This window comes from Squalius cephalus, assembly GCF_949319135.1.
Source record: "Squalius cephalus genome assembly, chromosome: 6".
NCBI classification, from domain to species: domain Eukaryota; kingdom Metazoa; phylum Chordata; class Actinopteri; order Cypriniformes; family Leuciscidae; genus Squalius; species Squalius cephalus.
This window is the reverse complement of record NC_137127.1, coordinates 8,267,674-8,291,749: the sequence shown is the minus strand read 5'-3', so window position 1 is coordinate 8,291,749 and position 24,076 is coordinate 8,267,674. Positions and strand designations below refer to the sequence as shown.

The window sequence follows — 24,076 nt, the reverse complement described above, 5'->3', positions numbered from 1 at the left end:
CTAATATTGTTTGAACTTCTGTTTTTGCGGTAGCTCTGTGTATTTTTTGGCATTGCTGCTGAAGAGTAATTAGCTGGAGAAGTGGATTTAGCCTACTTATTGTAGAGTTAACGAAAGTTATCACGAGCATTGTAACCTAATATTTGAAGTGGATGTCATAACATATGTCAATTATACAAGGAAGATTTTAAAATGAGAGGTTCATTCACAAATAAGATTTTACCTTCATGTGGTGTAAATACAAACCGGAAGACAGAACACAATCAGCGCAGCACTGAAAAGTGGTGGGGCTACACAAGGTCTATAAGTGAACCTTCTTTCTATACTATAGCCTCTTTGCTAGCCTGTATTCAAGTTATTGGTGGTACCTTTTCCAGTTTTACTTGTAACTTCTTTAGGAACTACTACTTATATTTTAGTTAGGACTATTCCAATAGGCCTACTAGTATTCCAGTTTTCTTAGTAGGCTACCAGTAAAATAAACATTAGTAGGCTATTATGGATTAGACACTAATAGCCTGGATTTCTGATAATAGTGATTTATAATATATTTAAGACTTTTAATCAAGCTATAAAGTAGTCTGTTTAACTAGTCATTACATAAAACATATAGCCTAAGTAAAATACTATTGTAAAACATGAGGGAGGAAATGGACTAGTAACAAGTGGGATGTATAGGCCTATGTCTCAAAAATAGGTAGTATCTAATTAAGTAGGCCTACAAGAGCTGGGATCGGTTCTAACTTGAGATTGTTAATAATTAAGTAGAGAGAATTAATAAGCACTATTGGGGCTATAAAGGATAGGAACCTCACTATTTCATATCTTACTTGTAATAAAACATAAGTTACAGTAATACAGCGATTGAACCTATTTAGTTTTAAAAGGAATGTATGTTAAAACGGCTTGCCGTAGGAGGTTGCCTCCGTCTAGTGTTCGTCATATTGGGGGAGGAGCTTGTGTTGTGACAAGAGCGACTGCTGCTTTTTCTGAGTTTGTCAGCCCAGCTCCCGAAAATAGAAGCCGTGTGTCAATGTGACTGAAAATACATTTATGTCACAGTGTATCCACGGGAGTCACTGATACACAGTATCTATATACAGCGAGGGGGACCGCGAAGAAAAAAAGGTGAGTCGCAAAAATAGCAACAATGTTTAGACAGCAGTCAGAGCGCGAGAGAGAAAGAGGAGGGAGTCGTGGAGTGAGAATGGATGAGCACAAATTAAACGCGTTACAATTCGTTTGGGAAGCTAAACATGTTTGTCATGTGTGTGTCTAGGGGTCGGCAACACGCCTGGAAGAATTTAATGCCGAGTTGCGAGCACCTGATTGAAGGACAACAATATTTTTCGTGCTCGTAATTCTCTGTGAAGAGCTCGTGCGTGGTTTTGGGTTCAGTCCACTTTGACACTTGGCATAGTTGCGCTCTAGTCTCGCATCATTTTCCGGGCGGTGTTAAATATTTCTGGAGGGGCGATTAAAAATGAAAGATATTAGTCAGGAAAGCCAGGCGGACAGTAAGGTTTTTTTTTACTGTAACAGTAGAGTTTGTGTGGATATTGTAGTTTGAAAACCGTTAAGCTTTCGTTTTTGAATATCACTGGTTGAAGAGGGTCACCTGCAGAGATTCAGAACTTCAAAACAGGGCAAGTTCAACTTCAGAACTCGTGCGACATAATGTTTCTTGACTTTGTGTTTGTCTCCTAACTGTGGTTAAATTCAAATAGCCAATTTATTCCATTCTAGCTGGCTTTTTGAAAGGAAAAGTTTTTTTAAAGCACCCAAACTAGCACAGACAAATAAATGTACTAATTTGTCGTACTTTAGACAATATATAATTTGTGATAATTAAATTGTTTTAGATTTAAAGACATTCTAACACGCAGTCAACAGGGTTAAATGTAGGACATTACCTCCGTGTTGCACTCTAAAGCACGCCCGGCAACTTTATGAATATTATAGAAAGTTATTGATCTTTCGTTATGCATAACTTTGGAAGTCGTTGCAAATACTTTTCTGTCTGAAATCTAGATGGTGCTGGTCTCTTGCAGAGCTTTGGATAGTTGAAACTATAGGAACAGCACGAAGTGTCGTATTGGTGAAGCGTCGCAGAGTTGTATTGGAGTACATACTGTATGTTAGTGAATAAACTGAGACAAGTGTAAATTGATGCCATCAATTATTTTATAATAGCATATTAATTTAACTTGTGATTTAATGTTATTCATGAGGTCACAATGTCTTGTTACAAACTAGTGAGAGGTCTAGCTATTGTGTGGTACATGATTGTGACTCATCTGCAAGGCCATACTGATGGAAAGTTATTCAATTAAATATAACTTCAATTTTATTTCTTTTATTTTGAGCTTAATTGCCACTAATCGACAATTGGGTCATTCCCTTTTATTAGTAAAAATGGCCTGTTTTGTGTCTTTTCTGCAAGAGTTGCTGACTTTGACATGCACAGTGAGGGAACAGCCAAATCATCCACCGGCAGAGAGTGTATACTTGTGCTTGTAAGATTACACATGCCCTGTAGCCTGCCATTTAGTTATCAGTAAAGTGTCTTAGACTTGCCTTAAACGCAACATTACGAGATGACATGTCATTTTGACCTTCACAAATGTTATAGGTGTATCAATTATAAATATTTCACATTGATAAAGATATAAAATTGACCAAACTAATACAAAAGTAAGCCACGTTGTCTTGACCTGTAGTCCGAATGCCAAAGGCTAAATGAGGCTGTGTTCCTAGGGTTGCTCAATGCTTGTGTCTGACAAGCATAGTAATTACGAGCCACACGAGGCAGGCAATCAGATTACGGTACATCATCATGAAAATGACCTCAGGAAGAATGTTTGTCTGTCCCTCTGATTGTTTGGCTTTTAAGAGGCTTAAAGCCTCAGTGGTCAATGCCCAACACACTATAGATTTATTGATTAGTTCAATATTTCAAGCTGCTCAGAGAGATGGTATAGCCTTATAGAAAATACTAGTGTTTGTCCCAAATTGAACAAAGGCAAAAAAAAAACAAAAAAAACAAAAAAAACAAACGTGTCTTTCTTGTGCATGAGTGCATGTTTTGGAGCACATTTATTTGATTTGATTATTTGAACATAAGTAATAAGAAGTAGTGTTATTTAATAAAAAAGAATCAAGCTTTGGACTCACTTTAACTACTATGTACTAACATTTAAATTAATAATTTGATATGTATGTATTGTATACATTTTTGTGTATATTTATTGTGATTTTATATTGTACACAGACATATTATACTGCATGCACATCTGTAATTAATTTAATGAAAAAGTGTTTTTGCAATACAAAATGAACACAATAAGTAAGTACATATTAGCTAAAACACCTAATATAAAGTCACACAGAAGCTTGACATAATACTATAAGTATATATGAAGTATGTATTTGTGATTTATTCAGCCTTGGTGTTAGAATTGGTTCTATATTATTGTTTGATTAGCCCATCAACACTACGGATAACACGCATTGAAAAAGTTTTGTTGCAAACCACGTTAAAATATGGTTTGAGTAAATGTGTTTTGCTGCCCTCGTTTTCATCTGAGGTGCATAGTAAAGATTTAATATCCCAGTCAAGTGTATAATATACCATCGCACTTTTTCCATCTGGCCTTCTGTGCGACTTCATTATAGTTTAATAAGCCCAAACTAAACATGGGTGCAAATTCAGCTCTGAAAACATCACACTGAAATTCAATAGCTTTCTGTTTACACACTTGACAATGAATTAGTCAGCGAAGGAATTCTTTTAATATTCTGAATGCTGTTCACCCGACATGCCCCTCTACAAATCCGATAAAGCACAACATCACACTTGAAATTGGTGTCCTGCTGTGCTCTAGTAATAAAGCGTCTTTTGTTTTATGATGTTTTGTTTGTTTTTTATCACTAGATACTGATACTATTTTTTTATATGAAGCTTCTATTTCTGATATTTTTTGGGGGTTGTTTTCTTTTGTATATTAATTGTATTTAAATCACTCCTCTTTTCGACCCCGGTCAATGCTAATGTAGTTGAATAAAGTCCATGCAATCAGTATCTAATATGATTTCCAGGTTAGAATCAACAGCACTGGACCACACGGTTGAATACATTCTGACATGTGACTTCTTGTGTCTTACAGCTTGAGATCAGAGCGCACTTGGGCTGTAGAAGTTTTCTCAGGGCCACTTCTTAATATTTCTTCCATAGGCTTGCTGTAGACTGTAGTTTACACTTCATCTGGATTAATGCATCAGATTTATAGCGTGTGCTATATGGTGCACTTGTACCTTTTCTGTCAGTATGCATCGTCCCATGGGCGTCAGTCCATGCCTGTCCTGTTCTTGTGAAATAAAGTCAGCCGTGGTGAAGTCGAGCTCCAGAGGTGGTGATTGGTGTTGCCCAGGGTGGGGGTTAGAGCATCTCCCACTGTGCTGTTCATAGCACTCCAATCTCACAGCCTGCTCTCAGCTCCTTCCAGGAGAGAGTGAATAGAGAGAGTCTGGAGTGTGTGGGCGAGTCTGATCTGCAATTAACGCTGGTTGTCAGAAAGAGAAGGCTGGCGTTTACACCATGCTTCTGAATCACTGAGCGAAACACTTTTCCTCTCTTCCCTTCCCCCTCGAACAGGGCATTTTACCCCAGGAGGAGAAAGCACCAGGAAGCTCCAAGTAGAGAGAAGCATTGAAAGCAAAAGAAGAAAGAACGTAAATAAGACTTGAGCTGGATATTTTGGGTCCAGGACTGAGGATTGTGCTGCTTCGTTTGTTAGGGTAAGCCCAGCTCTTCTTCTCTTCCTGTCAAACAATGCTGCATCTGTTTTAATTACACAGAGCCTCACTTTTTATGTATTAAATCTAATGAAGTAAACATGATACTGTGCCATATGGTCAGTTGACATCTAATGTTGAGTGCCTGCCATATACTCTACATGCACAATAGGATTTATATGGTGAAACTGTTGAAAACAAGTTGTTGGTCTTGTTTCAAATGGGAGCATTGGCATTGGAGAAGTTATAGTGTTTAATTTGAAGGTTAATTTCACGTTAGCTGAATTTAAAGTGAAACACCCTGTTCTTATGTGTCTTATTTGAGTCAGCTGCAGCTGGCAAAGGATGCATTGTTCAGTCTCAAAGTTAGCCACAAATGTTATTTAACAAGCGGAGGCTGGAACTTTTCAGAACAAGGGCACTGGTATGTAATTTTGTTAGTCTGTACATTTGAAAAAAATTAGAAGAGAGATTTATTCATTCATTAATTGCTGCTGAAAATGTGATGCAGTTTATTCTTTGGAGACCAAGATTGTGGAATTCTGTCAAATATGCATGTTTTGTAAAATAAAAATACTGCTTTTTAAACTATATTTTTAACTGAGATTAAGGATCTTAAGTGAAATGTTTAATCTTTGCTGTCATCCGTTCGCAATATAAACCAAAACAAGTAACAGCAAAACCACTCAATGACATATTTAATGACACGTTTGTGCAATACTTACTGGAAACAGGCCGTTTTCAGGGGACGTCATTGCATTTTACGCGTCTTGCTCATTACTTGTTCGAACGCTCCTGTCGCAGGCCCATTCTTTTTCCCAGAGTGTGAAGACTCTTTAGCAGTCCTGTTCTAAATATTTTTCAGATCAGGCCTATGGAATGTGCCATACTTCTGCACCATGTCCATTAAATCACGCTCGGTTTTCTTTTTGTGCAACGGCTCTCTTTCACGCTTGCTCAGAGCAGCGTGATTCATTGTTTATTGGAACCCTATCATTGAGCTGGAGATTCCAGCATTCTCCCGTGAGACCTGGAGGCAGGATGCAGAATCTTGAGCCCAGCAGATAATGTTTGAGCCATAGTTTGCTTGTGTGGGCAATGCAGACCTTTTTCCCTCCTCTGGGAACATCTCGGAAGATTTTTTTTTGTTCAATAAAAGGCGTATAAATGGGCTGCTTTTATCACCATAAAGGGCAGAGTTATGAATATGCATCCGCATGCATATATTCAGTTGATTTTAGTCTGCGCTGACTTCCCTCTCGATTATCTGTGGTTTTTGGATCGGCTCTCTAACCCAGTGGAATGTACGATGTCCCAGCGGGGTCACCCCATAAGTAGCAGCTCCAAAACCAGAAACCTCTGGCTGCCTCCTGTCCCCACCACCACTCCACATTGCCACACTTTTGATTCTAAATAAGTTACCAGAGGATATGGGGAACATGTTAGACAAACAGAAAAACCATCATTTAAGACGTGTATCAAAATATTAGCTCCTCATTTAACTTGCATGCACACACAACTGCGTCTGTTGCAAGCTGTAAATAGGTTTCCATTTCACTTGCCAAATAAAACCATCTATCAGGTTCTTAGGCTCCTCAGTTTTAGCTTTATTAGCCAGCTTCTTAATATGTAGTGATGATGATTTCCAAACCATTGGCTTGAGGATTAGCATCCAAGTTGGCACAGGCCTCCTCACCACCACATGAAAATACAGCTCACTTTCTGACATGTGGATAAGATTTCAGAGTTAATATTGGTTAAATCGTATTTAAAGTGTATAGCCAGTGTTGCAGAATGGCTGGGGCAAAAAAGCATGCACAAAATTATAATTAAATAAGAGCATGTGAGAGGGACTTACAACCGAGAATTATCTGGCTAGACACACGTCAGCTGAATGTATTCCTGTTTCTCTATTTATCACTCCCTAGAAAAGCCTTCGGGTCTGTCTGGGTCATCAAGAACAGAATTTAGGCAAGAATGGTGTGATACGTCGTCAGTGTTACCCAACCAAAATGTTTATTCTTCCATCTTTGTAGTTTTAAATCTGTTGTAAATGTACAAGAACTTTATTCAATTTGTCTATAATCTCCATTTAACTTCTAACATTCATTAAAGGGTATTAAACTTTAATGCCCTTCCATCTGAAGTTTAATGGAGACTCTGTAGTCTCAGAGTGCCATAGCCACACTGTATCAAATTTCTATTTAAACAATATCAATACCATTTTTAATACCGTAAGCATTTGAAAAAGTGGTCAAAGTTTCCAGGGAACATTGTACTGTTATGTTGAAATTGTAATTTACAATTTGGACATTCCCTGCATAAAGACACAACTTTACCCATGAAAACCTGTGTTGTCTGACCACACATGTTCATGTACAGTAACAGCATTTTTGAAAGCAAATGAGTGATCTACTTCTTTAGTGCTAAAGAAACAGCTAACATTGACCTTTCGACTGGCCTGCCCTTGGCTGTGACCTCTGGTGTTAAGCCACGCCATACGGTCCACTCAGCACATGTGCTGCTGAACAGTGCAGAGCGGCTTAAGGATCGTCAACCTCTTTCCTGTCTCCTTCGCCCTTCCCGAGGAGCACCTGGTTTCAGGTGTCCCCTTCGCTCTAGGCCGTGGCTGGGTCCTCGGCATCACGGGTGTGAGACTGAAGCCAGAGCAGCCCAAAGCTGCTAATCCTCTTTCCCTACTGATCCTCTTCCTCTCTGCCTCCTCACCCTGCCACCACGCCGCCCTCTCAGGGTTTAAAGGGCAGCATAGGCAGAAGTCCCATGTTACTCAACACCAAACCAAAACAAAACAAAACCCTTCAAGTGCTGAACACTAATCCGTGTAGTCCATGGAGGGTAACTTACCGTAGATTATCTCATTTTGTGGGTCAGCGATTAGCCTTGACACAAGCTTCATTATGAACTCCTATGAGTGCCGGTTTATCTTGAAGTGCCACTGTGATCAGGATTATGTCTTTTATCTGTTGTTGCACTTGTCATCAGAGTGCCTCTTTATCCTCCTGGGACCCAGCAAATCATTTTTGTCCTCTGTTGGGGACATTTTTTTATGAATATCGCAGAGAACCCATATTTTGAATGTGAGGTGTATAAAAATCACATCCTGGGATTTTCAGAGAAACCAAATGTTTGAGGCTTTGGCCGTAGTCTTTTCCTTGGTTTAACATAACAATTCAAAATATTTTATAAAAAATAAACAATAGGTTATTATTATATAATTATTTATATTTTTGTAGAAATATCAGTTGTATTTGATTTATTTCTTGTACACTACTGTTCAAAAGTTTGGGATGATTTCTGAATAATATTTCACAATATTACTGTTTTGCTGTATTTTGATCAAATAAATGCAGCCTTGTTGAGCATAAAAGACATTCATAAACAATAAAAATCGTACCAACCTCAAAGTTTTGAATGGTGTATATAAATTGTTTATGTGTTGTTAATACTCTTTTATGATTGCAATATTCTTTGTTAAACAAGTTGCCCCAAAAAGTATTATGTGTATGCATCATTTTTCAATTATGTTAAGAGGAATTTCAAATTTCAACAACTTTTTTTTCTTTGCTGCATGGGCCAGAAAGTTAAAGTTCCTCACTTGTCTCAGTTGTCTCTGAATAGATCATTTTCAATTTCACAATTATAATTATTCATTGGAAATACTTTGCACACTTTTGCATGATTAATACTCATTTCGTTAAGGTAAAATGTCCTCTAGCAAAATTACTTTCTGAAAGTGAGACTGAGCATATGGGAAAGAAAAGCGTTTAAAAGCTTGTGAAAGTCCTCTCTCTCAGCCCTCCATGCGTCACGTGATGTCACCGAGGGTGCGCGTAAGCAAGTGTGGCTTCTGAGGTGGGCTCGTGTGAACGTGTGGTAGACACAGGCACTGCTGATGGCTCGGAGGAGTGACGCAGTCTGCACCTGTGTTCTCTCATTAACTCTGCTCTGTGGGCACTGATATGTGCTTCAAACTGCAGCCGTGTGTTGCTCCCTGTGCTTATAATATCAGCATTGGATGTTATTGTGGACGCACCTTAAGAGAGAAACATATCTCAGTGGAACCATAATGCCGCGCTTGTATCGTTTTGAGCCAACATCCCTTCTGGCTTGTTGTTTTTCTTTATATCATAGTAGATGGTTTTCGAATGTGATGTTGTTTTCATGCCACATTATTGCTTTCTATCATCTCTGTGTTTGTAGTTTTAAGGAACTGTTTTTGAATAATGACACATCATCTGTCATTTATGAGTGTTGAATGCAATGAGTGTCTGTAATGCTTTCAGCTCAAAGACAAGCGCTTCTTAAGTATCTGTTTATCTGTCTGTCTGTCTGTCTGTCGCAAATCAGATTTGAAATGTCTAATGCAATGTCAAATTCAGTACATTTAGTTACAAATAGTTACAAATAGAATTTAGATAAATATAAACAAGGCATATTTACCAAAATGTTCATTAATTGTGAAAAACAAAAGAAAAATCTTAAATTATTTTTGCAACAATATAACAATACATAATCATAAACGACAATAATTATCAACATACTTTTTTGGTAAAACTAAAAAATAAGTCACAGAGACTACTTCACATTCATTTCGAATCGAATCGAATGCACTTAACATCAGAGGCTAAAAAAAGGTTCATTAAAATCATCACAATGTTTACAATGTTGCTTAATTTTATAGTGCCAGGAAAAGCATTGTGAATAAATTGTGAAAGTTCGATAAATTGCCCAGCCCTATGTCACTGTGAGCTGAAAATATGTTTGGCATGTAAATCATAATAGCAGAAACCATCTACAGTACTTGTCCTGGGTGTGTCTTTTTTTAACAAGACAAGACTCTCTTTAAACTCTCTTGAACTTTACAGAATGATAAAAAGATAATTCTAGTTAGAGTAATTCATTCACTTGTGAAGGAAATAAAACTATGATTAATTACTGATGGAAAAAGATCATCCCAAAAGAATGTTGTTTTAATTTGTCACACTGTATCAGCGTATCATGAATGTGCATTGTTGCGGTTCAAGTCAAGTCAGAACCTGTGGCACAGTAGGAAATAATGCAGCTGTGCTCTACAAACAGGAAGAAAAGGGGCCCTCATCCGTGTTTTTCCCAGTTGTTGGAGAGATGTGGTGAGTTTGTGGCTGCAAATGGTTGTAAAAGATGATACATGACAATCAGAAGGCCATACTGTAAATTGTTATTGGTTATTGACTTTCCTTCTTTGGTTTTTCACTTTAGTTTACTCTTTTACTTTAGTTTAGCACTGACATATTCTGACCACGAGCTACTGTGAGAAGAAAGAAAAACATTGAGGAACCCATGCTGGTGATTAGGCATTTATATAATTGTAATGACAGGCAGATCTGTTCAGATTATAAAATGCTAAATTGCTGTTTTTTGTACGGCGTGATTCCTCCCTAACCCTAAACACATGTCCGATCTGTCTGTGAACCCTGCCGATATGCTTTTGGCACACTGTCTCATCTATCTGTGAGGGAGTTTTAAATTACCCTAATCCCCTGAATTTGCAAAGACGTAATTCCAGTAATATATGACTCCAGTGATTTGTCAAGGCCACCTGGAATATTTTCCATCTTTCCACTGTCTGTAGCACACTGATAGCAGGATGTCCATGTAAAAAGCTCCATCCTGGATGTAAATGGAGCTCTTTGTCTTAACTGTGCTGAGAGGGAAATTGCCCATGCTTTTAGATCCATATTCAACACAACGCTATTTCAATGGTTCTTTTATTTTACTGGTGTTCAGCTGAAGAATTCGACTATAGCAGGGTCCTCTTCCATCTTGATTTTTATTCTGGTGCCGGATGGAAACAATCTCAAGCTTCAGATAAACATCAGCCTGCTTTCTCTCCATAAGGACCATTCAGTTAAGTTGAATTCTGCACTTTTCATTGCAGATCCTAATGATTTAAAACCAGTATGTCATGACCTGACTTAGAGCAGTATCTGAGAGCTTCAGGTGCTTTTGCTGTTGTTGAGTTTTTCTCTCCATAGTCTTGTACCCCATTCTGAAGCGTAACCGAATATTGTGAATAGTTAACCATAGTAAATCTTTGTAGCTTGTGCATGTTTTATTAGGTTTCCCCTTTCATTGATTTTGCACATTGATTAGATTAACGTTCACAGGTCAACAGCGTCTGTCTATTTATCAATCGGCTTGCCATGCCGATACCACGATAACGTAGTAAAGCAGAGAAAACATGGCGAGATGGATTCGGGCTGAAAGGCTCATTCGTTTGGGAGCTGATATGAAGTAGTTGACCTCTGCCATGTAAGGAGAAAGAAGTGGAAGCCAGGACAGGGAGGTATCAGTTTTACAGGCATGACATCACCCTCCCTCTGGTGCTGGCACTTTACAGTGAGGGAAAACATGACGCCACTCCCTTAGTAAAAGTCTGAGCAGTTAAAACTCAGCGAAGTACACAGGACAACAAGATGTACATGTCACTTTGTCTCGGTAAAGTGTTTTAGGAATGTAGGGATATGGGTCAGTCTAGAAATACGGTCTCTGGCTAATGTTGAAATTGGTTGAATGTAAATTTTTCTGGTTCTAATCTTCATTTTAGTGGAGTATTTAAGTCAGAGAGGCTCGAAATTGAGGTCAAACTATACATTGATTGATTTCGCCAAGTGTACTATGTCATGTCACTGTGTTCTCAAACTCTTTGGTTGTACTACACCCGTAAGTGCATAAAGTTCTGCTTGTTGCCAGCTTTCTCTCTCTCTGCTGATCCAGGTGAAATAGTACTCGGGGCCTGGTATCTCAGCTGCTCTGTGGCCATACTTGGCCAGCATCTCTGACACCCGGGGTCTTATCTCTCACTCGGCCACCCCCCCTCCCGCTCTTCGCCAATCGTCTGTCTGTCAGTGGCTTAGCTGCTAGCCTGCTTCAGAGCACACGTGGGAAGAGAGCTAGGCCGTCACTAACCACCCAGTCAGGCCACAGGCTATCAGAGAACAGTTGTGCTAAAAAGATTCCTGGGAAGGCAAACAGCAGGGCTTCACTCTCACTAGCACAATGTCACACTAGACCCCTTTGTCTCTGTATTTTATTTTTAGAACCCTCTCTTTGTGTTTAGGCTAGTTTTATTGACATTGGTGATGGAAACGGGGCACGTCGCAGGTCAGATTCGAACCTGCATTTCCCATCAACCGATATGCCACATCTCTGGCCCTTTCTCTCACTCACTGTAGCATATGGAGTAGCAGTATGTAAATCCTGTCAGATTTAATGATGAATTAGTTTATTATCAGCCACTCTCAGGAATAACAGTATCATCTCACTGACCCAATATTTGCACTTTGTTTCTTTGCATATTGGAGAACTCATTAGAATAAAGCAAATTTTGCCTTACTACAAGAAATCATTATTTGTTATGCTACACAGATGAGAAGTCCCGCTAACCAAAAAGCAAACATAAACAGACAATGCATATCTGTGCACTTCAAGCATTAGTTCATTGTGTAGAGTTAAGAGAGACTGCATTTAGAGTCCATTAGTTAAAGAGCAGCGTTTTCTAAAGAAGTGCCTCCATTGTACAGTACATTGCATAAACAGTGCAGCTGCAAGCAGACGTTTCTGTAAAAACATATCTATATTTTAAATAATTTTTTTTTTTTTTTTTGTGCTGAATGGAGGAAGTAAAAATCATCACGGCAGCCTCTCTGGACCATGTATACTACAGCAACATTCTTTTCTCTCTTTTCATCTCCTCTATTTTCTCTAACCGTTTCTCATCAGGACTTGTACTGCAAAACAAAGAGTTAGTGGTTTGAACCTTCTGCAAAACCTAACAACAGACTCCAGCAGTCCAGCTAAGTAACATGAAGTTGATTCTACAGTTTCAGCCCATAATGAAATTAAGAGAATAGTTTGACTTGCCAAATAGGTGGTTTTTTTTGGTGACAGGCTCTCAAAATTGTAGGGTACTCTTCAATTGCATTTTTCTTCAAGGGCCCCAGAGAGAGATGCAGCTTATCGGTCGGGTTGCCATCATGTCATTTTGAAAAATCACACAAGGGGAAGCATTTTTATCCCAAACAGCTTTTTGCTTTAGATTTCAAACAAATGACATGTAGTTTTTTTTGGTGCTGCCTCCTTTCTTTCATGGAATGTGAGAGATTATTGTGTATATATATATAAATATATAAATTTCATCAGTTCACAACCTTTCCCAGTTTATGAGTCATTGGCATCCATGCTGCCTGGATTGCATAAACCTTTTACATAATGGAGTATTGTAGAACAATGGGACTGAAGAGGATTGAAATGTCATAGGGAAAGAGCATAGTATCAAATATTTAGTGTAAGCCGAAAGCTAAAGTTTTCCTGTAAAAAGCTGAAGTATCTCACAGGTCAGGCAGAGGAAGGCATTTAGTGTCTGCTGTGACAGCTGGAGTGCTAAAGATAGGATTTTTTGTTGTATTTGGGTGCAGAGATTACCTTAGTCATCGTAGATAGTTAGTCAATTACAGAGTTCTAGATTTTTTTATACAGTTTTTATATATTTTTAGATTTTAGATTTGTAGTACTGGCGCTTTAATTGGCATGCTGACAGCATGCCGTGTCTTTGTCGTTTGCCAATTTGCAGGGTGAAAACCTCTTGGTTTTGTATTTTAATTCATCCCCTTTACAGGAACAATATGTATGATTTTTGGATTAAAATATTATAAATATAGACTTATATATATATATTTTGATGACATTATCCGAAATATTTCCAACAATGTTTAAATCCAGATAAATCAGCCATTTTAACCAGTGTAACGGCTTGTGTCATTGTGTTGTCTATTGATCTCATATCTACATTACCCTCGCATTCCAAGTAATACTTCCGTTAAAAACCATGGAAGCACCAAAGACGCTTTAATGTATTATGATTTATTAGACAGATGAGCAACTGTTTGGATGTCTTTATTGACAGAAAACGAATCATTGTTATATAGCTCAACACAGTTAGTCATGTTGTTTGAATCTATACTATATTTGTACCGTGCCTCAGAGACAACACTATTTTGTGGCTAACATAGCATAATCAGAATGAGCTTTATTTATAGAAACAATAATACAGCATTTTCTCCACCATACAGTACATTTTTTAATTAATTGCATGCCATTTAAGTCATCAGCTTTTATTAATATGAAATTCTAATATCAATCTGCAATGTGCAACAAGTGTCTCATACCAGCCACCGAGCTAACGCAGAGTAACGTTAGCCTAACTTTCAACACAACACTCAAATTTATTTTTAGTATGATTGTATTGACAAAGTAAAACAGCGCTGCAGTTTGTCAAGTTAAATAGAGACTTCTACATTGTGTTTCATTCCTTTGTGCCCCATTCAGCTGTTTTTGAATTCAAGAATTTATCTTATGTTAATGAAACGCATCTAAATGTGGACCAGCATAATTATATGATTTTCCTAGGACTACAGGTACTTGTTGTGGCAGTCTCCCAAGTAATAGATTTTAAACAGTTTTGCAGATCCACATTAGAGAGGATTTCTGATGTGTGAAGTAACAATTGAAGGTTTGAATGTGGCTGTGATGCCCATAAATATCGTCTAGGTAGGCAGCTCACAAGGTTTTGAAACAGTCATGTGAATTTTCAATGATTTAGCTGTCTAGAGGATGTTACTGTGAGTTGTGTGCTCATGTTATGCATTAATGCACGGCATCTTTAATACTCATGAGCCACTGTTCCCTGAGGAGGAAAATCTGTTTATCATTTCTGAGCTGAGATCTGTGCAACATCAAAAGACCGCCATGCCAGTTAACACAGCTTGCAGGGTGGCTGTGGGCAAAACGGGGGGTAGTTCTGAGGGTAGGCAGACACTTCTATGTACATCAGTGGGGGATTAGTTATATCTGGTGAGGACTCTCTTTCTTTTTGTGCTGATGGACAGTCATGCAAAGAGAGCCAGGAACACATGCCATCATACAGTCCGGAAGAATGCTTTCATGCAAACATCTCATCTAGAGATCACACAGACTGTGTGCGCGTGTGTGTATTTTAACGCTGTGGGTGAGAGAAAGAGAGGAAAGTAAGAATAAATGTTTGTAAAAATCACACAATTGAAATGTTTCATTTATCAAAAGATTCATTTAAAAAAGCATGAAAGATCTGTGAAATATGAACGTTTTTGTGCCAAAGTTCATCTTGTGAATTGTTGCAATTTCACAACCTATTGCCATTTAAAAAAAAAAAAAAAAAAAGTCAAAAAGTCATTTGTAAAGTTTAATAATAACTACTCTTGAGGAACTCATCCAAGTGGGGGAAAAATCCTATGCTGACTTTTGTGTCAAGACATTCTCTCTGCGCATTGACATTCTGTCATAATGAATTTCGGTGATGAAATAATTTTTCAGACAAGCTCACAGTTTTTTCTTTTTGATTTCACTTTTGATGGAGATGTTGAGTGAGCTGGTGTAGATATGATGTCAAAGACGATCACACATCAGTCAAAGACCCTGATATTATGGTGGTAAACTGTGCTTTAAGTTACATACCTATAGACAACATGAAACTGTATTCGCAACTCATTTTACTCCTGATGTGACACTTTACTGAGTGAAAAATTATATTCAGTTATGGGGGAAAAAATAAGGGTGACGCTCAATTTTATGCATCAGAAAATGTTTGGCTTTCCAGAACTGATTGTGAATTTGCAGTCACTTTTTAATCTTAAAATAATATTGTAAAAACATACTTGTTTTTTATTATTTTCTATCAAAATGTAAGAACTTTCAACTTTGACATTTTATTGTCTGCTGATGTTACAAAGGTCATTTTGGTGAAAAAATACAAACTGAACTGATTCTGATTAATTCTAAAATGTCACATAATGGGAGCTAAATGTCGAGCGAGTGTCATTTTGTGTTGTGTTTATTGTATCATGATAAATAAACCATCATATAATTTTTTTTTTGCTAGAAGTTGACCGATATAGATAAATGTTGAACATCTAACCCTAACCCATCTGGTTCAAGGATTCAGTTGTTTAGTTGATAAAAGACATCTGGACTGGCTTGGCATTCCCTCACTTTTATTATAGACTCCAAAATCCCTGATTCCTGTCACAATTAGTCGCAAACGTTCACCCACCCAGCACAGTGGTCTTCCCACATGAAATAGATCTAACTGTTCAGAGAGGGTCATCGCTTTATCCTTGAGAAACTGAGAATCCATTCATCGGCTCGGCTTGGAAACCTGACTGACGCAAATGGATCACTGGGAATATGAGTGTCCCAGCAGTAATTATGTTACAACGCTGCTACCGCACACGACCAGAGGGTAGGGGGGTGGGGGGGGAGAGGTGGTAGGCGGTGGTGAAGAGAATAGTGATACTTCTCTTGTTTCATTACAAGTTTTTTCCCCTCTTTTGTCCTTTTCTTATTGCCTGTCATATTCACACACACACACACAGACAGAGCACAACAATCCGTCATGACATTTACCATGTGCTGAAGAGTGAACTTCACAGTAGCACGTCACACCTAACGACTGTGCAATCAAAGGGAGGTTTTAAGTGAGGCTAGTTGCACTATTTCTTTTTTATCTTTTCTGCTCATAACTTTTGACTTTTTCAGATGTCTTTGTCATAAAAAAAAAAAAAAACATTTAGCAAAAGCTGAAAGAAAATGATGTAATTGATGATCAAGGAGGGGACAGTGGTGGGAACTAGAGCCACATTGAAGTTTTCTCCATGGCTTTTTCAGCACGGCCCCTAAGGCATCTTCTCAGTCAAAGTCACCTTGTGTAGTTCGCCTCTCTCCCAGCTCTCGACCTTGCTTAAATCCTTGATTGATTGTGGGCACGTCTAGTGTGCGCTCGGCATTCTCTCACTGTGAATGTAGCATATCTTTATTGCTTTTATAATTTGAAGCAATATACATTATATTCGTGATGATAGCATGGTTTCAAGTGTAATTTTAGATGCAATATAGTGTATTATTTTGTATTTTGTGATATCAGTGAGGTGGAAAAATCATGTTAGAAACACGCAGTTTATATAAAAGTTGATAAATGTTTTATTTGCCACCCATCCATCCATCAATCCATCATTGGGTCGCAGTAAATTTTTTAATTCATTAATTGTTTTATTTATTTATTAAATTTTTTTTATGAACTATGAATTAAGTAATTGATTTCATTTTAATAAAATAACCACAATGGTATAACTCCTGTGGTTATGGTATTAATGTATATTTCTGCTTTAATTGCAAAGTCTAGTACATTTTGATGCATTAAAGCCACAAAATTGGATTGAAACAGATTAAGAAAGTTTAAAGCAGACCGCAAATCATTTAATTTTTATGATAATTTGTGCTTTGAAATTACATGGATGATGGTGACCGTATATACACCTATGTTAAGATATGAATGTAAATTGTAAGAAGATATATAAAAAAAACGTATTAATCATGCATTTTGGGAAGTTTTATCTCGTGGGGCCGTACCTGCTGTTATTACTTTCGTTCAAGCCTGAGAGAGTTTGGATGTGGTGATGGCATTTTGGAGGTGAGAAGTGGCTTTCTTTTCCTCACCTCCCCGCCTCTGGTGCCAAGTTCTCGCCTGTTATAGTTCTATACGAGCAGTACGGAAGATCGTCTCAGCTGGCATTGATCCGGGAAGGAAATATAGCGTGGTCAGAGGAGAGCCGTTGAATTGAGCATGCAGTCATTATCAGAGATTAACCACCCAATGTCTGCCTGCTCAGCAGTGCCAGAGAGCTACCCATCAAACAAACAGTATATAAACATCTATATCACACTCTTAAATCCAAGCTCTCAGAGTATAATACATAGATAATGAGAGAGATCAGACAAATTTAGACCTGGTAAACATCGGCAGAGGGTTCAAATGAGGGTTTTGATATCCACTGCGTAAGGTTATATGTGTCATTTTCTTGGGAATGTCTTTTTTTGGGGGTAACACATGCTTTTGTTTCTCAGAACTGTGCTTGACAGTATCCAAATAAAGCTTTTTGAATGGGTCAGCCAAGGCAAGACATGGTCTCCAGTCACATGTGTAGTAACCGTGAGCTCTAGGGACATCATATTTCACAAATAGTATAGTATAAAGTCCCCTTTAAGGAAATATTTACCTGCTCTGTCTTTCTTTATGCGTGGAATGAAACTTGTTTATTTTTAATCCCATCCTTCTTTTTTTGTGATGTAAGTGGCAAGTTTCCAGATTTAAGCATGACATCAGTTTTGAATGACAAAATTCAGTTCAGAATTAGTCACATGTTTAACAACATGTTTTCATTGACATATAGGCTTAAGCATGCCAATGTGGCCTTCTAATTTTTATTGTGCCAATATAAACCACGGAATATGTCAGATTGATCCCATAGCGCCTAATTTAGTTCTATTTCTCTGATGGTGTGTGAGATTTTATATAGAATTTAGTTTTACTCCTCAAGCATTATCTACACACCCTGCCCTATTCTTTTATTCTGTTCTCTTATTATATTTTGCATAATGAAGTGCTAAAATATAAATGTAGAAAATCTCACGCCTGCGTAAGATTCCTCATATTTCAGTCTCCCCTCCAGGGCTCTTTTTTTTGTTGACATGAACATATGTACCATTTTCCTGAAACAGAGCTCATATCCTGATCATCTCAACTTGTGAAGAATGTATTTCGAAACTCATTTGTCCTGCCGCGTAACATCACCTTAAGCCATGTTTTAAAAAAGGAAGTTAACATGGTGTGAAAAGTTTGTTATGAGTGAGCGCGTGCAGCATCATTCCATCTGCGCTCGCACACTCTCCTTCTCCGAGCCTCATTTTCACTCATTTCTTCACGCACTCCCCTTTGCTGGATCTTATTAATTATATCTCATTAGTTGCCTTGGAAACAGAGGTGAGGGAATGTGGAGAGAGGAAACTGAGAGACTTAACAAGGGAAAGAATGAGAGGATGAGAGCCAGAGAGAAAGGAAGCAAAAAGCAGAAAGGAAGCAAGACAGCAGAAAATAAAAGTGTGAGGAGGAAGAGGGGAAAATGGCATTGTCAGATTAGCATCGGGAGACATTAACTACGACGAAACTGCCGGGACCGGACTCTTTACCCTGGGCTGCTGGAGAGGAAGATAAGCACACGCTCACAAAGGCAGACACCAGTACGCCTCCTCCCCATCCAGGCCAGGTACACATCCACCTCTTAGAAGCCAGAGAACAAAAGCCCAGGCTCTCCACCCTCCCCTTCTGTTCTTATGTCAATGCGTCGCTACAAATGAACCTTAAAGTTTCCCCGCCAGACCCGCAACTGCAACACCACACTAAATGGAGGCAAATCAGTTCCTTTGTGTTTGTAATATGCTGAGCTTTTGTGGTCGACGGTCTGGTCATTTGTATTTGAAAGTTCTACACGGCCTACTGCAGATTTGTCCCGTTTTATGGCTTCGTCCTTCTTTGGTGTGTTACCGAATGGTGATTCATAGTTATATAAGCTGGGAAGGTTTGAGCTTCTTATCAGCGGAGGCCAAAAAAAGGGAAGCCTGGTGCTGCTTGTTTAAAAAAAACAACAACAAATAAAAAACGAATGGAAAGAATAGAAAGTGAACGAGAGCTTGGAAGAGCGTGCTTGAGTCGCCTGCGAAATGGCCCTGGTTGTAAACATAATAAACATGCTGGGAGAATACACAGGAGATGGACTTGTGTAGTTGTTTAGTCTCCAACAGACAGGAAGATAACAAGGGGAAGGATCAGAGCAGATGCTTGTCCCAATGGCTCCTTTTTCCCCCTTTCTTCTCTCTCTCTCTCTGTGTGTCTCTGGCTTTTTCTTTCCCACCCTGTCTAGCTCTTTCTCTAATGTCTCTGGCTGGCTCCTATTGGTCATCTGAAGGGGTTTGAAAAACAGGAAGTTGAGGAGCAGGATGTAGGGAGTGTGTTCTGCCCACAGCTTGTTCTGGGACGTTGAGCTTTCAGGGCGGCTGTGCACAGGAAACAGCGCTGTCATGGTGGTGCCCGAGATTCTGGACACTGCCTGAAGTCGGAAAAGTAGTGACCCTTTCTATATTTCCAAGTGCTACCACTAGGTTTCCCTTTACACCTTCAATACCATCTTTGAAGTAAGGAATGGAGGACTTCGTTTATATTGATATTGCATTTATATTGACAGATGGTGTGTGTTAATTCAGTGCACCACTAACTCCTAACTCAAAAGAAATGTAATAGTATTTACGTGAGCAATTAGATTACTGTACTATATATTTACTATATAATGTGTGTATGTGTCTTTTCTTGGTGGTCTAGTGAGTTTTATTCATTTAATTATTTTAACCAAAAGGTAAAATTTAGGATAAAGCAAGATAAATATGGATCAGTCACATTTGAAGCCGTTATGAAATAGTAAATTTTTCTATAATCTGCTGCAGATATGCTTGCTATGATTTTAATTTCAGTAATTTAGAAAGAAACAATTATTTTCAGGAGGATTTTTGTCAAATTTTCTTTTTAAATTAATGTGCAAAGAAAACACTTTCACACTTGTTGAGCCCTGTAAATATACAGCACGTAGAAATCTCTTTGTAGTCCATGCAGTCGCTTATATTCTTAATATGTTTTCAATACAGCTGAGGAAACCTCAGTTTATACAGTTAAGGGATTAGAGGAACACTCTTCAAAATGACAGGTTTGTTTAAAAGAGAGGTAGTTAAAGGTTTGGCGGGCAGATGAGGGAACGCAGTGTGCGAATGTGTGTATGTGTGCGGTAATTACAGTGGGAGTAGGGCATGTTTTATTGAGTGTGAAAAGGCCTGACCCCAGTACCAGCCCTCCCACACTCTCACATTGGCACGTTCCGAAGGGAGAGAGAGCGAGAGGCCTATCACTAACACACTGCTTGTGTGATCACGCCCACTCGCACATGCACGCACAGCGCAATCATTTACATTTATATAGACCCGCTCATCATGGGATCATCTCAGTTACAATACACAATCCTCCCAGGCAGTGTGAAGGACATGGGAGTTTACTTGTTTATAAGACAAGGGAGTATCAACATGTCAGGTGGGGCCTCTCCTCTCACATTTTGAGGTGTGTGCGATAAATGCATGTTTCATATCTCAAATGGAAACCAAATATATATTACGTTACACAAGAGAAGATTTTTTTCTCTCTCTCTCGCGCTCTCTCTCTCTCTCTCTCTCTCTCGCACACGCTCTCTCTCTGTGTATATGCACCTGTGTTCGACCGTGTGTGAGTGAACGACCTCTGTGCAGCGGGGTCAGGGTCAGCGCAGTGAGCACATGGACATGTCTCACTAGAGATCGGCTTTGCTGTGCACATTCTGTGGGTCATGTACTCCTATTGATTTTCATGTCAGGCCCCGGCAGTTGCTCCTATAGAGACATATTCCCCGCTTATCGATCACAGTGACTGCAAATGTTTAGTAAGCAGCTTTCAAAAATGCTGGACTGGTTTAAATCAAAGATAAACTTTTGACCAGGTGCATTGCATCAAGGGGGCGCATTTGGAATGCATTTTTTGGTGAATAAATTATTTCATGTTTTACTCAAGAACTGTATTGTTGCCACAAATTACGTCACACGTCAGTTATCTTAATGTTCACTTAGTTTTACATTCTCTTCCGTAAATGTTTGGCTTGATAACGTGCAATGAAAGAGTGTGTAATATTTAGGAGAGCTGATGTAATCGGCAGTGGCTTTGGACTGCTGGCTCTTCTGCCCATGTCCTGGAGCACTGGAGTATTCCAACAGGCTCTTAGTGGATCTCTCCCACAGCCAGCAAGCCCCACTGCATCCACCCTACTTTCATATAAACCCAGCTCAAAGAGATCTCTTTTTTTTTCTTTCTTATTGCAATTTTGCTGTGACATTTGCTTTTTAATTTACCTATGAGGGCAGTACGTACAGTATTTTTTCTTTCGCTCTGAGGTACATTTGCTCATAATTATGTACTTTCAGAAGAATGTGCTCTATTAAAGGGTTCTGTCATGTACTTTATATGCATGTATGTATGTGTATATATATATATATATATATATATATTCAACAGGCGATACTTAATATTCAACAGGCGATACGTCCACGATATTAATGCGATATGGCTCAGCTTGTCAGTTAACTACGGCTCTTTGTAGTAAATGCCGCTCCATCTGAAAGCAGGTGATGGCGATTTACTACTAATCAAGGAACCGGCTTTACTGACGAGATGCGCCTAACAATGTCATGCGATATATCGCCCAGCCCTAATATATATATATATATATATATATATATATATATATATATATATATATTATGGTTTCCCATCATGGCATTGTTTTATTGATTTAGTTTGAAGTAATTTAGTTTTAATACATTTTTAATTTAAATAAATGTTTTGAATTAAAAAGCTTGTAAACACTAGAAAAATAAATAAATAAATAACCGGTTAAACATTAAAGTCTTGTGCAATCATTTAAGACATTTCTCCTTATATAGATTCTTTTTGTAAACCACACTGACCCTAATCACAAATTGTTAAAGGCAAAAAAGTTTTGTTTCATGTAATATTTAATAGGGTTGATATTAAATAATGCATTGATATTAAATCTCTGGCCAGTACCGATAAGCTAATATAAAAATTTTAATACATAATTTTGTCTATATACTGCGAGTGAATTTTTTCAGGCATCACACAATTGTAATGTACAGTGTGGAAAACGGATATTCATTTGGAGATTTGCTAAAAAAAATTGCCTGCATTGAACTTATTTGAAATTAAATTATTTGTGTGTTTTTCTGTGGAACACAAACAATATTTGGAAAAATGTATTTTGCCCATATACAGTGGGGCCCAGTGTTGTTTGAACCCCAACATTAGTGTGTGTGTGTGTGTGTGTGTGTGTGTTCTTCAAAAGATAGTTAGTCATACAGGATGAGAGTGAGTAATTGACAAGTTTTTTCATTTTCGGGTAAAATAACCCTTAGTGATAAAAAGAAGGGGCTTGAACACAAGACTCAACTCGAGCTGTAATACACTCTCATGGACCTGATTAATGATAGGGAATAAAGGTGAAGTGAGGGAGGAGAAGGAATGCCTGAAGTGTTATCATTGGAATGAGGTTCAAGCAGCCGTTTATTTATCATTAGCGTTGTGATTGACAACATTAAATCATCATGCTCTTGGCACTCATTAAAGACCACAAAGACACTCCCTTTTGTCAAGAAAGCTAGTATCTGTCACAAAGAGCTGCTTGGAGGTGAGATTACTCACACGTGCACATTATGCCAGTTCACCGTAAATGTGTAAAACAAACATTGTTTCTATCGGAGACACTCACATAGCTGCTTTCAGTTAAATGTGACTGTTGCAGATAAGCTTTGTACAATATATCATCAACACAGTCAGTACAGCGAGATAATTTGAGAACAAGTGTTTATAATGAAGTAGAATGCACCAGACATTCGTCACTGTTTGCATTTTTCAGCGTCCTGACAATTTCCATCAGTAAATTTTTGCACGGTAGTATCTATAAAGTCACCAGCCTGCCATCTTATTTTTTTCAATGTAATATTGCAGCCTGTTTGTTATAATTGATTTATCCATGCACATCATTATTTTTGCATGATAATGATACAATCAATTCTTGCTAGGGTTGGGCCGATAGACGATGCCATCGTCCATCGCGATGACTGACAGACATCACGAAGTTGAGCCGGCATCGCGAAAAATCTGAATATAATTCTATAAATTGTAATGAATTCTGTGTAAGTGTCTTATAATTTTTCTGAACATGTCTCTATGCTTAATATTCAACAATATTTTTGATCTGACTGTACTGACGCTGTTGTATGAGAACTGAACTGAGCTGGACGATAACATAATTTTTTGCAGAACTGCTTTATAAAAAACTTATTTAATAACTGATTATCTTTAAAACGGAACTGATTCAACACGGAACTGACTTCAGCTTAACAACAACCGAAATGCATCATTTTCCTGTTAACTCTGAAAAACTGCTTTGAAACAATCTGTATTGTATAAAGCGCTATAAAAATAAAGATGACTTGACTTGACTTGGCTCATGGACAAGCTGAGTTTAACCAGGCATTGTGATACAGGGCCAAATGACATCCTTTCTTCTGCATCTCTGTACAAGACACTACCACTCCACCAGTGTGCCAGACCGTCTCAGGGAAATAAACAGAGACTCACGATCAACAAAACAACTCTCATGCGGTAATAGAGTCCCGTTCTGGCTTGCGCGATACAAGTCATTCAGAG

The 24,076-nt window shown here is 38.3% G+C and overlaps 1 protein-coding gene across 31 annotated transcripts in view; it reads left to right on the top strand.

The window, feature by feature from the left end:
• The first annotated feature begins 946 nt into the window (after positions 1–946).
• mef2aa (myocyte enhancer factor 2aa) overlaps positions 947–24,076 on the top strand; it is an 87,551-nt gene continuing 64,421 nt past the window's right edge. For 15 of the 31 annotated variants that reach the window (XM_079873515.1, XM_079873505.1, XM_079873514.1 and 12 more), the window contains exons 1-2: positions 951–1,128; positions 4,655–4,797. The gene's annotated coding sequence lies outside the window, so the exon portion shown is untranslated. The other 16 variants (XM_079873506.1, XM_079873503.1, XM_079873498.1 and 13 more) reach the window with 7 other exon arrangements.